Here is a 17,131-nt window from a genome sequence, read left to right as displayed (position 1 = left end):
TATGTGCTATCAGTACATAATTGCAAAGTTCTGTACATACTCTAAAAAACTGTAGACCATAAACACATGAATTTAGTTAGTTAGTTAGTTAGTTAGTTAGTTAGTTAGTTAGTTAGTTAGTTAGTTAGTTAGTTAGTTAGTTAGTTTACTGGGAATGTTCTTCTTGAGGATTCAATTTTTAGTAAAGTCCAAATTTAGAAGAACTCCAAGGAATAGTGCCACAATCAGGGGTGTAGTCAGTGAATTCCATTTTGTGCACACAAACTCTTTTTGCTGCCCTCCAATCCATCTAGCATTTAAAATTGGGCACATCTCTCTTTCTCTCTCAAGCTGTTGCCCCCACCCACCCAGTATTTAGTGAGTATGACATTTTCAGCTGTTCAGTCAAAATCTATTAGACATATTGTTTTTAATTTGCGATCCTCTTAATAAGAAATCTATATACATGTTGTTAGAGGCATTAGTTCAAACAGTTATAGACATAGTATGGCCTAATGAAACATTGGTGTGTTTCTGATACTCAGAAAAAATGTACTCTATAGACTACAAAGAGTATACTTGGCTACACCCTTGGCAACAATCATCTAATCAACATATGGGCAGCAAACAAGCCAAATATAAAACAGTCATTTGGACACTAAGAGGTAGCTTCAACAGCATACAGGACATTTAAGTGGACAGCTGTAATGATGTACACCTCTGGTTAAGTAATAATGGTGACTAGTAGTGTAGTTAACTTCAGGATACACCACCATTTAAATCACAGGTCATTTTTATTCTTTATAAAATGGCATTCAGTCATCATGAACACACCTGCCCTAGGAATTAGAATCAATGCATTATGAGATGCATTCTTAAAATGGCAATTCTATACAGTAGTTTTACAGTGGCAACGGTTATGGTACATAGTCACTCTGCACTGAGATCTTGGAAAATAAAAGGTCATAAAATATGATTAGAAAATAAATGATTAAGTCATAAAGAAAATAGGCAATAATTTAAACTCTAAACAGTGTACATCTGCAAGAGTCAGAAAAAACATATTCCTTAACTCCTCAAATTGTAAAGAAGATGTCTATTCAACTCCAGAGAGATCATTGCATCAAATTATACCTTACTGATCTGTCCCACTGCTGAATAAAGTGCTGCATTTTGCTTCTAAAAATGAGGCACATGAAGGGTTTTGAATATGTATTATGTTTTCTTACTAGAAAAGTTATTCTCTCAGATTTAAAAATATTTTGTATGCTATGGCATGAAGTAATTCAGAGAGACACATCATGACCATAAAAGAATTTGCAATCCCATTCCCTGCATAATATACAAATTATAGACTAATGATAATAATGTATATATTTTTTGCAATTAAATACTACAGTCAGTGTTGCTGACTGCAATAAAATTCTGGAGTTATGAGAGAGACAATGAAAACATGTACAGAGTAGTTACTGCTTTACTTAGTGTATGTGCAAGAAAACATTCTCACTGTTGGTGGTCACAGAGGTGTGATGAACCACGTTAGTGCCACAGAGTCATCCATCTGCTCATAACATACCATGCCCTCCATGATGTAGAAGTAGTGGACCACCATTGTGTGGAAAGATGCAACATGCAGGAGCTAGTCAAGCTGTATCACTATCATATGCAGGATTGTGGGATTTCTGGCGTACCCATCCCTGTGGACACCAAGTTAAGTGTGGCTTTGAGAATTTTAGCAACAGGGACCTTCAAATAACCAATGGAGGACATCCCAGACATCTGCCTCAAGGATACTCCACCACTTTGTTGATGCCATGCAGTAGCATGTGGGAAGCAGATGTGTCTGCTATGAATCACAAGAGGACAGAAGCAATACCATGTTGACATTTGTATGACATAGCCTGTTTCCTGAGGGTACTGGCAGCCATTGACTGTACCCACATTGCAATAAAAGCCCCACATGGGAATCAAGGGCAATAGCATCTCAACCACAAAGATTTCCACTCAGTCAGCTGTCAGATGGTCTGTAATGCACTGAGTATAATATACAGTGTCTGCAGGCCATCCAGACAGTGCCAGCAAGTTCCCCAACTAGTGCACATCTGACTTATATGAGCAGTTTTTTCAGAGTGATTTTTGCAGAGGGCCATTTTATTGATGATGCTGAATATGGCATGAAGCCATGGTCTTAATGGCACCAATAAACCCACAGACCATGACTGAAAATACATATAAAACCACTCTGTCACAGACACAAATTATTGTTGAACATGTGTTCTGACTGTTGAAGGCTTACTTCCATTGTTTAGAAGTTTTTGTTGGTGTTTTGCAGGAAGTCCCTAAATCATGCAGTAATATAGTTGTAGTGACTGCTGTTTTACACAGCATGTTGTCATGAAAACAGATTCACCAGGGAAAAGACATTTGGGAGAAGGAAGTTCCAGAAACACCAGTGAATGAGGTGCTTGACGAAAAGTATGCAGATGAGTCAGCTGCAAGGTGGAGTCAGACACACTGCACAGCACAACCGGCTACGCCACAGCATCTGGTTAATAATTATTGGCCAGATTATGCATAACATACAACAGTATAAATGATGGATGCAATAATGCACCCAGATGCTATAACATACACTTACCAGCCACACTATGCACTGGTGCAGAGTGTGACAGTTAAAAGTGTTATCAATGGACAGTGTGCATCTGTGTGTGTGTGTGTGTGTGTGTGTGTGTGTGTGTGTGTGTGTGTGTGTGTGTGTGTGTGTGTGTGTGTGTGTGTGTTTGTAGAAGTGTAAGTTAATGCTGTGTGTAACTGTATGAGTCATGGACAGGTGAGTGTGGTGAGCCTCTAAGACTAGGCAGGGAATCGGTGGTGTCTCCAATGTGGTGTGAGTGGGCATTGGTGGAAACTTTTGAAGAGTGGGTGTGGGTGTGTATAGACACAGTTCCAGCAGAAGATGCACCAATATGAAAGGGCCTGATGGACAGATCTAGGTCACCCGTACGAGATCTATCTGCCAACCATGTACTACCTGTCCACAGGGGCATACTGTCCTGAGAAGTTCACAGGAATGCGCCACAGCATTGACACTGGATGGCATGCTTCCTGCTCATGAAGGTGGGATGGAAAGTACTACAGGTGGTGACAGAATGAATACCCCAGCCACATCTGCATTCATGACATCCCACAGTGCCATCAACACTGACGGTGTTTGATGGCTAAGGAGCATGTCCTAGACTATGCTGTCCAACTCCTATAATGTGCTTATCCACCAGAGGAGGAGGCAGAATAGCCATGGGAATGGTGATAGCTATGAGGCATGGCCAAACAAGGGTATTTACAGAACATAGATTCCCAATGTCACCTATCCATAATACTGCAAATATGGCCCAGGCATTCACAAGGTCATTACCCAGACCATCAAGAGTCATGGCCACTGTTTAGTGGTCACAGAGACACTCAGAGCAGAAGGAGGCAGTACCCACAGTGCGGACAACCACCAGTAGGCTGACCACTGATGTCTTCTTTATTCTCAGTAAAGCTGCTGACAACCAAAAGTGACTTTGCTTCTGGAGATGAGATGATGTTGCACTGGCCACATCCTGGCCTACAGTGGTGACCTTAGTCTAACTTGTACAGGCACTGGAGCTGTGTCCATTGAAGGGGGAAGGAATATGGCCATCACATTGGCCGTTTTCATCACTAGCATTGTGATCCCCGACTGTGTTGAGACTGGCTGCTGCCATCATCATTATCAGACCTAGACAGTTCCCATCAGGCTTGCCTTTATCCACAGTGAAGGGATCTGACCAACAAAACAGTTGTGAAACACATAAACATGACCTAATCTATGAACAAACCCTTCAACAACACACCCAACTCACTGAAAGTAATCCTATATAATAGAATACAATGAACAATCTATTATTAACATATATTCAGCAAACTGAAATTGTAGTTTTACTCCTGATAATTCTTTAACAAAGAAGTCATGTTCAATAATTGTATGGTCCTAAGTCATAGTACCACATGTTACAAAATGCCCACCTGGAGCATTGCCAACTAATAATCAATGTGTTGTGTGCACAGTTCAACAATCAAAGCCAGAACTTCAAAAGGATATTGGAAATGTATGAACCCCCACAGACAGAGATGCCAAGGACACCTCCATAGTTATCAACAGTGACTTTGTCAGCAGACTCTCACCTGAACTAATAAGTTCCTCTGTCAAGTGGGTTGCTTGGTGCATAGTGTGTGTGTGAGAAATCATGTGACCCTTCTACAGACCTGTTCAAATGCTCTATTTTGACCAGCAAAAACATTTATCTCACAAAAAAGGTTTCATCAGACATGCATACAGGAAGCACAGTTGGATCTCACGTTCTGGAGCATATGCTGATCATGTTTGCAAATGGCCTGCAGCAGGATGCCATTCTCTGCCTGGAAAAACTTTTCCTTTGTGGTGACATTTGCCATCAGGCATGACCCAGTTCACATGCCACCCATGATGAAGCACAACTCAAGTGTATGACTAACGGGTGTGTGGGAACAGTAAATCTGATATGTTTCTAGGTGTTGTTTTGGCTCATAACAAGGAGAAATATTGCCCAAATGAGGACAGCCTGGAGAAACACAAGTGTATCTGGTGCAGCTCATGCTTTGTGTGTGTCTACAGGCTACAGTGGCACACATACTTTTTCAGTCTAAAAAGTGTACTGAAATGGATCATGTTATTCCCTGAAATGTGAAAGTATTGCAGGCCCAGCAGTGGATTAGCCTGCCACTGTTTGATAACCTCCCTGACAATAACATACCCTGTGAATGTCATGTACAGTATGTCCACCTTTACAGTGTACTCAACTAGTACATGACCCATGAGAGTAGGGTGTGGGGGTGCAACATATGGATGAGACCTATGCAAGTGCATTCATTGGCCTTTGTGTGCAGTCTCCAACTATTATCCACATAGGTCCTCCTATGTGGGTAATTGTAGAGGGCTCCCAACACAACAGTCACAATCCAGACATACAGCACTGTGGTAAATATTTAGAAGCAGGAAGCTCAGACATGCTATGGAAAAACCCTCCCCTGAAGCAAGCCAAATGTCTGTCTTTTATGCAAAACATAGTGGAGCACTTGGAAGTGAGCAGACATACTCATTGGTAGTGTAGATACTCCTCTCTTTCACATTTAATTTATGATACTTGTATTTCTTGCTAATGTTGCAGAGAAGAAGCTCCAGTATCAGAGGATAATGGAGCATTTCCCCAGGTGCAGGGATGAGTATGCTGCTTGTTATCTTACAATTCATGTTGGGTAATATAGCAGCACTGTGTTGTTTATTCACTGCTATAATTTGGTTGAGGTACCACTAGTACCCATATGTGACGGTACTATAAGTTACTGATTCAGTATCCACATGCACATGCCACATCCTCAAGGGATCCTCACATTACATATGTACATGCCAATGACCAGCTCAATCCGCCCATACAGCATGCCCACTGCCACACAGTACTTGGCATACATCACTGTTGGTATGATAAGGTACTGTGGACACTGCCACAGAGTAGGAGGGTATACTGCATATCAGGTATGCATCTCATCATATTGGCCAACCATCAGACAGACATATGCCCATGTAGATGCTACTTCCTACGAGTATAAAAATGGCATTTGCATATTGCAACAGTTCTGTCCCATGGTACATTCCCCACTGCTGCCTATGTTGCCATCACTTACTTGTCTATCTCTGATATACTTCACTGGCACCATATATATGTTGACCTGCATACATACTAACACTGTCCAAATCTGCAAGACATGCATTTTAATCATATACATACCCAACATACCCACAGTGGCACACCTGCATATACCCCCTTGATCTTTTATGTAATTATTTTATGTAGTGTCTGTTACACCTGTGCTTGTGGTGTGTCAGCTGGCTCCATGGCTCCACTTCACCATTGTAGTCATCCATCACCTGCTGACTCACCATCTCTCACCAAGTCTACATCTCCACTGGGTGACAGAGATTATGCCATGGGTGGGTGACCTGGAAGTGACCATGGAGACCGCTTGAGGTCAATCCCCAGAGGGACATGCTGTGCTTCCCTTTGGTCATGCCATTGGTGGGTTATAGTTCATTAAGTAGTGGGTAATGGGGTGTTTGTGAACTAGTGGTTTGATGATGACAATAACTGCCTGGACAGGGTCTTTCTTTGGCTTGAGAGTCATAAGTCAGCTTAGTACTATCTTGTGTGCCATCTGAGCTAAAGCCAATTAAGGAGGGCAGTCACAGAAAGGAATGACATCTTCCTTGGTCAAGCCCATGCAACACAATCAGATGCTGGTTCCCTACCCTCTTTGCATCACCCATTTCCCCTTTCTTGTACACCTCCACCTTTTCCTGCTTGTTGTCCAGCCCTCCATTTCCACTTGCCCTCTCTCTGTCAGTATGTATATATCCAATGTAAACATACTGCCCTTTGTGTCTGCAGCTAATACGTCAGTCTTTATCTGGTTTTATGCTTCTTTGTGAGCCCTTGCTTCCATAGTTTTACCCCCTTTCAATCTCAGCTTCCCCTTATGTCTTTTACCATATATCTTTCTTATAATAAAAAAAGGAAATGGGCAGCTGCCACAAAAATATACCTCTATTCCATCTCTATACTCCCATAGTTTCGTTCTGTGTGTCTTTCTACATGTTCTGCCCTTTTCTGATTTCCCTATGCTCCAAATTCCTCTTGGAACTACCTTCTTACATAAACTAGATGCATCTAATTTATGTAAGAAGTTAGTGGCAAGAGGATACCCACAGGAGATTATGGAAAAAAAGTATGAATGAAGTACGCCACAAAGGAAAAGGGAATGTTGCTAAAAGGCCTGCTGTTATAAAAAGAGATTGCAGAGCAGGGATGTTAGTACAATTTCACTGGTTGAAAAGAATATAAACAATATTATTATAGACATTTGGAAGATTTTGAGCAGTTTCCCGGAAGGCAGAAAAATAGTTGGAGATGAACCCATATTTGTCAGCAAGAGAGGGCAAAGTTTAAAAGATAAGTTTCAAGCTAAGTTATGGCCAGTTAAAGAAAAGAGAAAAGAAAAAAAGGTATGTTTAAGAGTTACAACTGTAATTATTGCCAGTACTTGAATGTGGGTAAGCCTGAAGTGATTATTAAGGATATAATAATTTCAATATAGGGTGCTTCTTTTGTAACTCAATTATGTAGTGTACTTAGCAGTTTGCTTGTCCTGGAGAGCATATTACATAGGAAGGACAAGAAAGTTACATCTAAGAATACACAGTATGAGAATGTACATGTCATAGAAATATGTGATAAAATAATACCTTAAGAAAACATTATTTAACAGGAAAATGGAAAGCAAAGTTTGAATTTATAGTCATTGATCAAGGCAAAAACTTATTAAACAGATTTGATGCAGAGGATGAATTAGACTGGAGGGAATATTGCTGGCAGATAAGGCTAGATGCATGTAACTCTCCAGGCTTAAATGATAAAGAAAATTTTAAATTATTTTTAAGAAGAAAGAAAATAAGCCATTAATTAATTAATTATTAAATTTTATTTCAGTAATGTATTGATAAAAAGTGTGTTTGATAGTTAATTTTCATTCAGTCTGAAGAAGTCTTTTGATATGAAAGATGTAACTGAATGGCATTTTTTATTGTATTTGATTAAATTTGCTATTTTTATTTGTATTCAGTCATTTTTATTTAGTTTTGAATTTTCTTCTCATATTTGCTTGCATGTCTTTTGCACTTATATGGGTTTAGCTTTAGACCTGTTCCTGAGACTGAGTGTAACATTGCTTGCAGGAAGGTCAACATGTGGGCCTCTAGTACAGTTGCAAAGAAGTATATTTTAGAAAATCCCAGTCACCTATGTCATATTCATACACCGGAACCAAACAATGGTTTTGTCATCTATCATTGACTTCTACAAGCATGAGCATTACTGACTTGAGCAAAAAATAGGTTTGCCCAAGACACCCATGTGCTGTTTTGGGGATTATATCTTTTCTCCAATGTAATACCACTATTGAGTTGGTATATATACATTCAGTGTATGTGAGAGGTACAGGTTTTTGTCTCCTAGACAAAAATACTTGTTTCAAGCTATCACATTACTTTCTATATAACAGGTAGCTTTTGAGCTTGTTGAAGAGACAGCATTCATTTTGAACAATTGCCAGTCAAGATTTCATGACATAAGCATCAGCAACAAATAGTCCTTAACGTTGGCATTAGTCCCTACAGTCTAACAATACAGTTACCTAATCCATTCAAACTCTCCTCTCCTCTCTAACTCAAACACCCATACCACTGTTTTTTAAAATAGTTGACCTATCAAACATTTGTACCACATAAATTCAAAACAATATTCTCAGAACCACAGTGGTTAAAACACTTGCATTTGGATTCTCTTGCGGAGACCATTATTCTGCTAGGGTGATTGTTCCCACATAATTGCATAGTTTACAAGTGGTACCTATCCTGTAAAAGAGAGTCACTCATTTTGTTTTGAACCATCATCTTCTAGGTCATCAGACAGGCTTCTACTTTAGATATGATTTAGCAATCCCATTAATCTCTTTCTATTTCCATGTGAAATTTAATATCTGGGACTGATCTATGTCCCATATTTCTCAGGAACATCACAGTTGCTTTGCATACTGTTTAAAATACTGGTACAATTGTGCATTCATGCATGCTATGTAGCAATTGTCTCTTTCTCTCTCTGGGGCCATGACCTAAACAAGTACCCTGTAACAACATGCCTGTAACCTGATGAAATTAAACCTTCCACACTGACAAAAGGAAACTTAAAATGTTTGAAGTTTTGAAAATAAATCCCTTAAGTATTTGTTGTGACACTCCAAAATGTAAATTAAAATTCACAAAAACACATTTGCTTTCAGTGTGTTTTTATTGCCTTAAAACATTTTTTCTCTTCAAATTGAGTTTTCTGAAAGATTAGTACAGGAATATTACTAATTGCTAAAGCAATGAACTTGCATTTAATGTTTTAAACAGTTTTACCAAGGTAAAATTCAAGTGCTTCTTTTCAGAGGCAACGCAGGAGCACTATCTCCTCCTCAAAGGCATATATACACAAATGAGTAATGAAATAATCAGACCAATGACTAAAAGACAATGTTTGCTATTAGGTGATAGTCTTAACCCTCAAAGTCCTACTTCATACTTTTCAAGAAATTAATCAGACATTTATTTATGACTTTATTCATTTTAAATGTTTAATGAATACATTTTCAAAATGCCATATATGAGGTCCCAGTTTGTTAACTGCAACACTGTCATTTCACAATCTCATTATGAAAGGTGATTTCATACACCAATAGCAAAATTCTCTGCACAAAAATTGCAAACTGTCTTTTTTCTGATAGAGTAGTGCAATCACATTTTTATAATGTATCATTTAGCACCATACAATGAGAAATCTGAGCATTTTGTAGAAAATGTTTACAGCTATCATGCATAAATACAATAGCCAGATCATGGTCAAATGGAGCACTAGGCAGGGTAATGGATTAGGCTCTCCCTGCATCCCCACCAACATTCCTGCCCAGCAGTCATTACAGTGACCCATCACTTGCCCCCCCCTCTCTCTCCCCAGTTACCATAAACACTGTTTAAACCTTGTCAGTGTACATGCTACTTTCTTCTTTACTTCTACAGTGATAACAGATATTTGGATTTAATGTAAAACTTTTATTTCAAATTTTATAACAAAAACATCAAAGTCATTTGCTAAACAAAACAATACAATCATAATGAAAACAGACATGAGCATTAGCATGAGCAACAGTAAATCTCTCTGCCCCTGCAACTCACATTCATTGAAACTCACATTCATAGAAATTGCAGCTGGCCAGTGGCAAATTAAGTGTACCTTTGGGCTGTTTTCAAACTGTGGGCCCCTGCACGCATTTTTAGGACCATGCATAAATGCACGTGTTCTTTGATTCACCTTCCTGATTGTATTAAATGGCATTCTTTGTTTAATACAGCACCGCCTGATAGAATGCATTTGAAATTTGTAGTTTTAAACATTTTTCCAGTAAGAAATGAAACAAAACCAATAATGACAAAACTATCCATTTCAGAACATTTCGACCAAAAAAGGCAACTCAGACTGCTGTCATTATAATCCACTAATAACAGTCAATACACACAATCTCTGCAGATGTAAAAGTCATCTGAATAATTCCACATTAAAGAGACCTTTAATTAATGAAGGGGTTGCTGCTGGCCAACAACTTTGTACTTCAGTGCTTTATCTACAAGTCCAGTGCCAGCTGCATATGAAGAATAAAATTGCCTATGTTACTTAAAAAAAAGAGTGCTGGTAATATGCAGTAGGGAATGGCTGACAAAAAGACAACAAATTCACAGTTAGTAGGAATCTCATTCAAAAGAGGACACACTCCAGGGGGCAGCACTCCACCCGCCATGCTGCACATTAATATCAGCAATGCTTGGTGTGAGAAGAAAACTCAGTGCTTTCTGCACCAAAGGCAAATATGCTACCTGTTGTACCACTGACACTGAGCAACACAATTATGAAATTCTGACTGGCATTGATAGACTGTAATATTCAGGGATTTAAAAAACACAAACAAAAAAATAAATAAATGATATCAGGCAGTTGGTGTGGAGCTTTAAGGTACTAATTTGTCAACTATCAAGGCACAGGGTTTGACTCTAAGCAAAGTCACTTAAATTAACAGCCCACCTAACTTGGGCATTTTACACACACACAGTTCTGATCCATTTTACTCACTTTTTTTGGTAGCTTTGCTCTGCCTGGCTACAGTCCTGCTCTGCTATCATTTTGATTGCTTACCTATCAAATCACCTGCTCATGCAGTGATGTCCTGGGTTTTGGCTGTTACATTTAATGGTTACATTCGGATGTTATCCTAGCCTTGAGATTTCTGGGGCTTGCTGCTGTGTACAGAAGTCTCCTATGAGGTCCAGAAGCCTTCCTGTGTTCTGATACAAAGTCTCCCATGAAGTCCTACCCCCCCCCCCAGTTTTTACAGACATCTTCAGACTTTTTTTATGTACAGATGATTTTACTTTTTATTGGTCCCTCCAAGCCAGCACAGGCCTCAGGCAGCTTCCTAGGTCACCTTGTGCTGGATCCTGCTCCGATCAGCACAACTAATTTCATGACTATATCTCTCATAACTTTAGAAGTTTCTGGTACTTTCATGCAAAACTCACAAAACACCAATTTTCAGATGACATCATAAGAACAGAAGCAGGTGTTTCTGTCTAAAACTCAGATGAAAATGATTATTATTATTATGTTAAAAGGCTTGTATAAGCTTTAGTGTTACTTGCTGTATTTAATGTAAATGAGAATGTGTATTAAAACACGGGTGCTTATTTTATAACTGCACTGAGGCATTCTGGAGTGCGGACTGCACAGATATTATCTCACTCTTAGCAGTTTAAAATGTAGTCAACCTTTAGGCTCATGCCACGCAACACCTATAGGGTATAAATCTACATATGTCTTTGTGCCTTACTGCAAATATATGGTGGTTTATTGCACAGAAAAGGAGTTAATGATCAAATACTAATACAAACAAAGTATGATTTTTGGGGGACAATTAATGAATTCTGTGAAACTTAGCAAAGTAAAGTTCATTTACTAATGCAAATGAATTTGTACTAGTCATTCTTTTGATATTCGGCTTTTTAAATGAAAGAAGAACTTGGCAATCAGTGTCTGAAAGTAATGATTTATTTTATATATATGTGTGTATAGGTACACACAATTACAGCTGTGAATCAGTGTACATGAATGTGTTCATTTACCAATTGTGAAATGGAGTGGGGGCATGAAACAGTAACAAAAAATGCATGTAGTTACACCTGGGTGCAATTTTCAAATGTCTGAGTATTCCAGCTGTATCACTGGGTCTGCAATCATAACCAGCATGTTGTATGTTTGACACATAGAAGTCAAAAAATTCACATCCATAATGAGGTTTGAGAGGAGAATCTTGACAGCAACATTCAGAACATATACAAAAAGAGAGTTATGGTCAGAACGATCCAATCATAATTTGTTATACTGCATGGAGCTTAAACTGCAATGCAACAAATAATGATTGGAATATTGTATCACACCCTGCAGCAAGATGTATGACTGTTCTGTTTTACAAAACCTGCATTTCTCTGTTTATCCCTCATGTTCAATGGACTTTGTAAACCAATGAGTACATAGTCCACTATCCTGGGCTGCTAATATTAACCTTTTATCTTTTGGTTTAAATTTATCTCTCCTTAACCATTCCTGCATCAGATCCTGTTACAGGAAAAAATGCAGGCACACTATCTGTGTTACAACTTTTAACAGCTGTAAAAGACCTGCCACTCCCACATAGGGAGCAACCACCAAAGAAGAGTAGTGGGCAGCAGAAAGAACTTTATTCAAGCACTTCATTTGGCCCCCAAACACTAGTATTTAGTGGCAGCTGACCACTTTTAATGTTGTTGCACCTGGCCTCTGTGAAAATATATGAATTCTATGTTCCACCTTTTATTTCAATGTGGTGGCAGCATTACAATGACAACTGGTAGATTATACCATTGTGATCTACTGAGAGGGGATCAAATTCAGCACAAAGGAGTACTGTTTCCTGCAATTCAGCAAGGATAACATAAAGTAACTGCAAAAAAATGCATCTACCGCTGGCAAATGCATGTTAGTAAGCTGCAATTCATTCATGTGACTGTGTAGCAACACATTGCTGCAGATACATATGATTCTTTAGGCAAATATTTTCATTGTAAGTCTTTTGAGGACTTTCTTCTAAATAAAGGCTATTTGTCCTGTAGCAATTTCTTTGTAGGATGTTTGTGCCTCATTTAAAATAGTGACTTCCCTAGCCTTAAACAGGCAGGAAGTCAAATATGTTAAATGTTTATTTTCATTTCTCCAGGTCTTTTGAGCTTCTAATACCATGGCAAGAATTGACCACATTCCTAAGTCAAATTATAATTAACGTTAATGAAATTAGTATTGTTTAATCTTTGATGTTAGCCAAAAGTGCTCTTCGCTGCACTCGCAATGAGCCCAGACATGACTCCTTCTACAATTCATATGGAGTTACATGTCTCAGTAACATATCTAAATACGATTGTAAATTCTTTTTTATAAGAACTAATGCTACCACTACTATTGGAACTGTCTGGGTATCCTTTCACGTTGCCCTCATTTCTACCTGCAAATCCTGGTATTTTACTTCTGTCTTCTTTTCGTGGACTACTATGTCTGGATTTCTCACATCTATTTTTTTGAACTGTTGGTGATGGGCAATCCCATATGATATAAACTTCATCAGTCTCTATAATGCTTTGTGACTCGTGTTTCCAATGCTTCTTAGCTATTTCAGTATTGTAATGTTTGCTCAATCCCCAGTGCAACAGTCTTGACGCATTATTATGCCTTTCAGTATACAGACCCTCTGCCGTTAGTGTATCACACCAAGTAACAAGATGTGTGACTGGTTCCAGTTCTGTTTTACAGAACCTGCATTTCTTGGTTTCTTCCTCATATTCAGTGGACTTTGTAAACCAGCCTGTACATTGTCCACTATAAATTTTGAGAAGGCCCATACCTCCTTCAGAACAAGGAATATATAATATTGATATACACTGACTTTTATATATCATTTGATAAGCGTGAAGCATTTTTCTTGTTTTTTTGTCCAACTGATCCATTACCTTTTGGGGCCAGTCAGAAACCCAAAACTGTAAGTTAGAACAGGAAGAACAAATTGGTTTATGGCCTGGACTTTGTTCCTAGATGTCACGGCTGTTTTTAATATTAATTTTAGTCTTCTAAAATATTCCTTACTGAGGTTTATTCACATTTGTTCATGTTTTATTGTCAATCCTTCATCATTTCCAAAATATTTATACACTCCCTCCTGCTCAAGTTCCTTTATCATAACATTCCTGCCCAAGACTGATGTTGTCTTTGTGATGCAGCTTTACTTCTTTAAATGTTGCTTTTGACCCTTTATCAAGACCAAATGATATTTTTTATCATCTGAGAAAGTTTTGACTGTTTCTAGTTGTGCTTTCAGCTCCTCATTTGATGAACTATACAGTCTGAAATCACTCACGAAAAGAAGATGAGAGAGCTTTGTTGTTGTCTGGGAGCTAAACTGTAACCATGATCTACTCTGTTAAGTAGACAGTTTAATGGTTTAAGGGCAAGACAAAAGAGCAGCAGTGACAGAATCACCCTTGAATATCCCCCCTTTTAATTTGTATCCCCAGAATAATAATTTGTCCTTTATCACTGCTTAGCTACAAAGTGCTCTGCCCCTATTTCATTGTCACTTTAATGGAATTGATCAATGAAGGGTATATTTTATATATGTGCAAGCTCTCTTTTATCCATGAATGTGAGATGTTGTCAAATGCATTTTTGTAATCTCTCCATGCCATACTTAAATTCTTCCCCTTTTTACAATTCTCCATTATGACTTCAACAACAAATGATCCTTTATTCCATATGGCTTTCCTTTATTACCTTTTTATTCTATTGCTATGACTGAGTTTTCTTCTAAATGACTATAAACTCTATCAGTATCAATTCCAATATATAACTTATACATTAACTGAAGGCAGGTTACTGGTCTATAGTTTTTAGGATGGCTTGCAGGTTCACTCTTAAGGAGAAGTATCATTGTTTCTGTTGTTAAGCAGATTGATGTCTGTTCAGGGTGTGCACATTAAGTAGCTCTTAGGGCTACATATTTGTGTAAAGACGTTAGGTACTGCATCTGGGCCTGGGGGGTCCATTTAGGAGCTTTTCTTAATTTTGTTTTACTTTCTCTGGCTTACTTTATATCCTATACATTTGAACTTCTTACTGTTTTTTTTTTTTACTTCTTTTATCCATTCAGAATCTTTGCTATGTTCCACACGGTTTCCATAGATATTTCTCCAAAATCTGCCTATTTTTTTTTTTTTTGGTGGTGTTTCTATTCCTTTTACTTTGTTCCCAATTCTCAATATAATGTTTTTCGGTCATCGATGAATTATTTTATACTTTTCCTTTATATTAATCTGCATAACATCTAACTTTTTCTGCCTGTACTGGTATCTTTAGTTTATTACTTGCAATAGTATATTAGATATCATTGTCTTTTCTAATACTGTGTGCTGCTTTTATCAAGTTTATCTTTCAAAGTATTTTTGTTGATCTGTTCCCTCATCAATACTCTTCTAGCAGTGACACGTCTTGTCTTAACTGCTTTATAGTTTTCTCTACTCATTACTTCCATGATGGCATTTGATTTCTCCCCCTCCTTTCCATTACTGCCCTGTATTTTTGTGGTAAGACTTTATCTGTTATTAATTTAGCTGCAGAGTAATATATCCTATTTACTTGTTGTATCACATGAATTTCTATTAAAGAAAATGAACTCAATAATTACTGTTATGAGCCTTCTAAGATTTTGCACATTAAATGTTTTGTATGGGACAGAATGTATCTTTGGTACCCTGAAACGCTGTCCCCTGTTGTAGGGTAATTCGAAAGAATTATAAAAAAAAACTACCCAAAATTATCATCTAGACTTACTCAAGGCAACCACTGGCAATGATCTGCTTTGCAATAATGTTAGTGCTGTCATGTCTGATTAGTTCTATTACATCTTTCCTGAACTTTAATAAAGAATTAAGATGCACATTGTATTCACGTGAAATGAAAATATCACAAAAAGATGAATAAAAACATCATTATTCCCAAGAGTTCTTCCATTACAGTTAAATATAGTAATTTGTATGAGCAATATTAGTTTATATGACTACCTAAACAGATGTCTTGCCAAACCTAACATGTGTCCCATCCCCTTCAGATTGCTTTTGAGTTCAAAATGCCACTTCATATTAGCACAATGAAAAGTATTCACTTTGTGTTTTCTGTGTTATGATTTGGTTACAGCAAAATTGCTGACAACATAATTATCTTAGAAATGCAGGTATGATATATCAACCACAAAACATAATAACAAATCTCACAGCAGACGTGCCATACAGGCAAATAACATGATTACATTTTCCAAAATAAATAATTGTATATATATCACTAATGTTGTTTGAGTTTCATTGCAACCTGTGGCAAGAAAAAAAAATTAAAAGTCAGTGTCACATAAACTTGTAAGGGTAGCAAAACTGTAGCTTTGATGACAGACAACATTTTGCAGTGTCCTTGTCTGCTGCATACAATTTGTAAGTCTCTACCCAACACAGATGTGGCGGAACCAAAGAAAACAGAGGTGTATATCACATGGAATTGACCAGGAATACAAATCAAAAAGTTTAAGTAGGGAAATCTTTGTAGAACACTTGTGTAATTTCAAAGGTGTTATCATTCATTGTCCAGTTGTATGTTTTGGTTGCAAATTGATTATTCACTTAATTGCTTGGTTGTATATGTGATTTGTGTTACTTTCTAAATAGCATATACCTTAATACAATGTTTTCCTAGTGTTCAAGAATGGACCATATTTGCTTGCTATCAGGTGTATGAAATACGTTTTGCAATATTCAGTTCTCTTAGGATTTGTCGTGTTACTTTGGGATGAGGTAACAACCAGATGACTACAGTCAACCTTATGCAAAAAAAAAAAAAAAAAAAGGCAGAACAAAGTGTTCTTCTGCAGAGGGTAGTCCCCTGTACAACTTCATGTTTTGAGGCTTCTCCCCGCACCCTCTTTACTTATGTATGGTCAAATGTCCGTGGAGAAAACAGAAAAAGAAACAAAGAAACAAAATAAGAAAAGAAAACATTTAATCACCAGTAGCACTGCCAATGATATTGAACTGTCGAATTAAAACCAGCTATGTTCGATGAGTTGTAACCTCTTGGCCACCGGTGGTGGAGCTTAATATTAAGCTGCTCTCTCTACTTATAATTCATTTAGTCCCAGGGTGCTTAATTTATTCCTGACTATCCACCTAATTTAGTTCAGGGTTTATGGGTAGCAGGCATGTCTGCCAACACTTAGTGAGTGCAAGGCAGGGAAGCTCATTCTGTGCAGATCACCAGCCCAGTACATTCCTTAA

This window comes from Protopterus annectens, chromosome 14.part0 (genome assembly GCF_019279795.1).
Source record: "Protopterus annectens isolate FY-2018-M chromosome 14.part0, PAN1.0, whole genome shotgun sequence".
Classification (NCBI taxonomy): Eukaryota; Metazoa; Chordata; order Ceratodontiformes; family Protopteridae; genus Protopterus; species Protopterus annectens.
The sequence above is the reverse complement of the archived record's forward strand: the minus strand, read 5'-3'. Positions refer to the sequence as shown.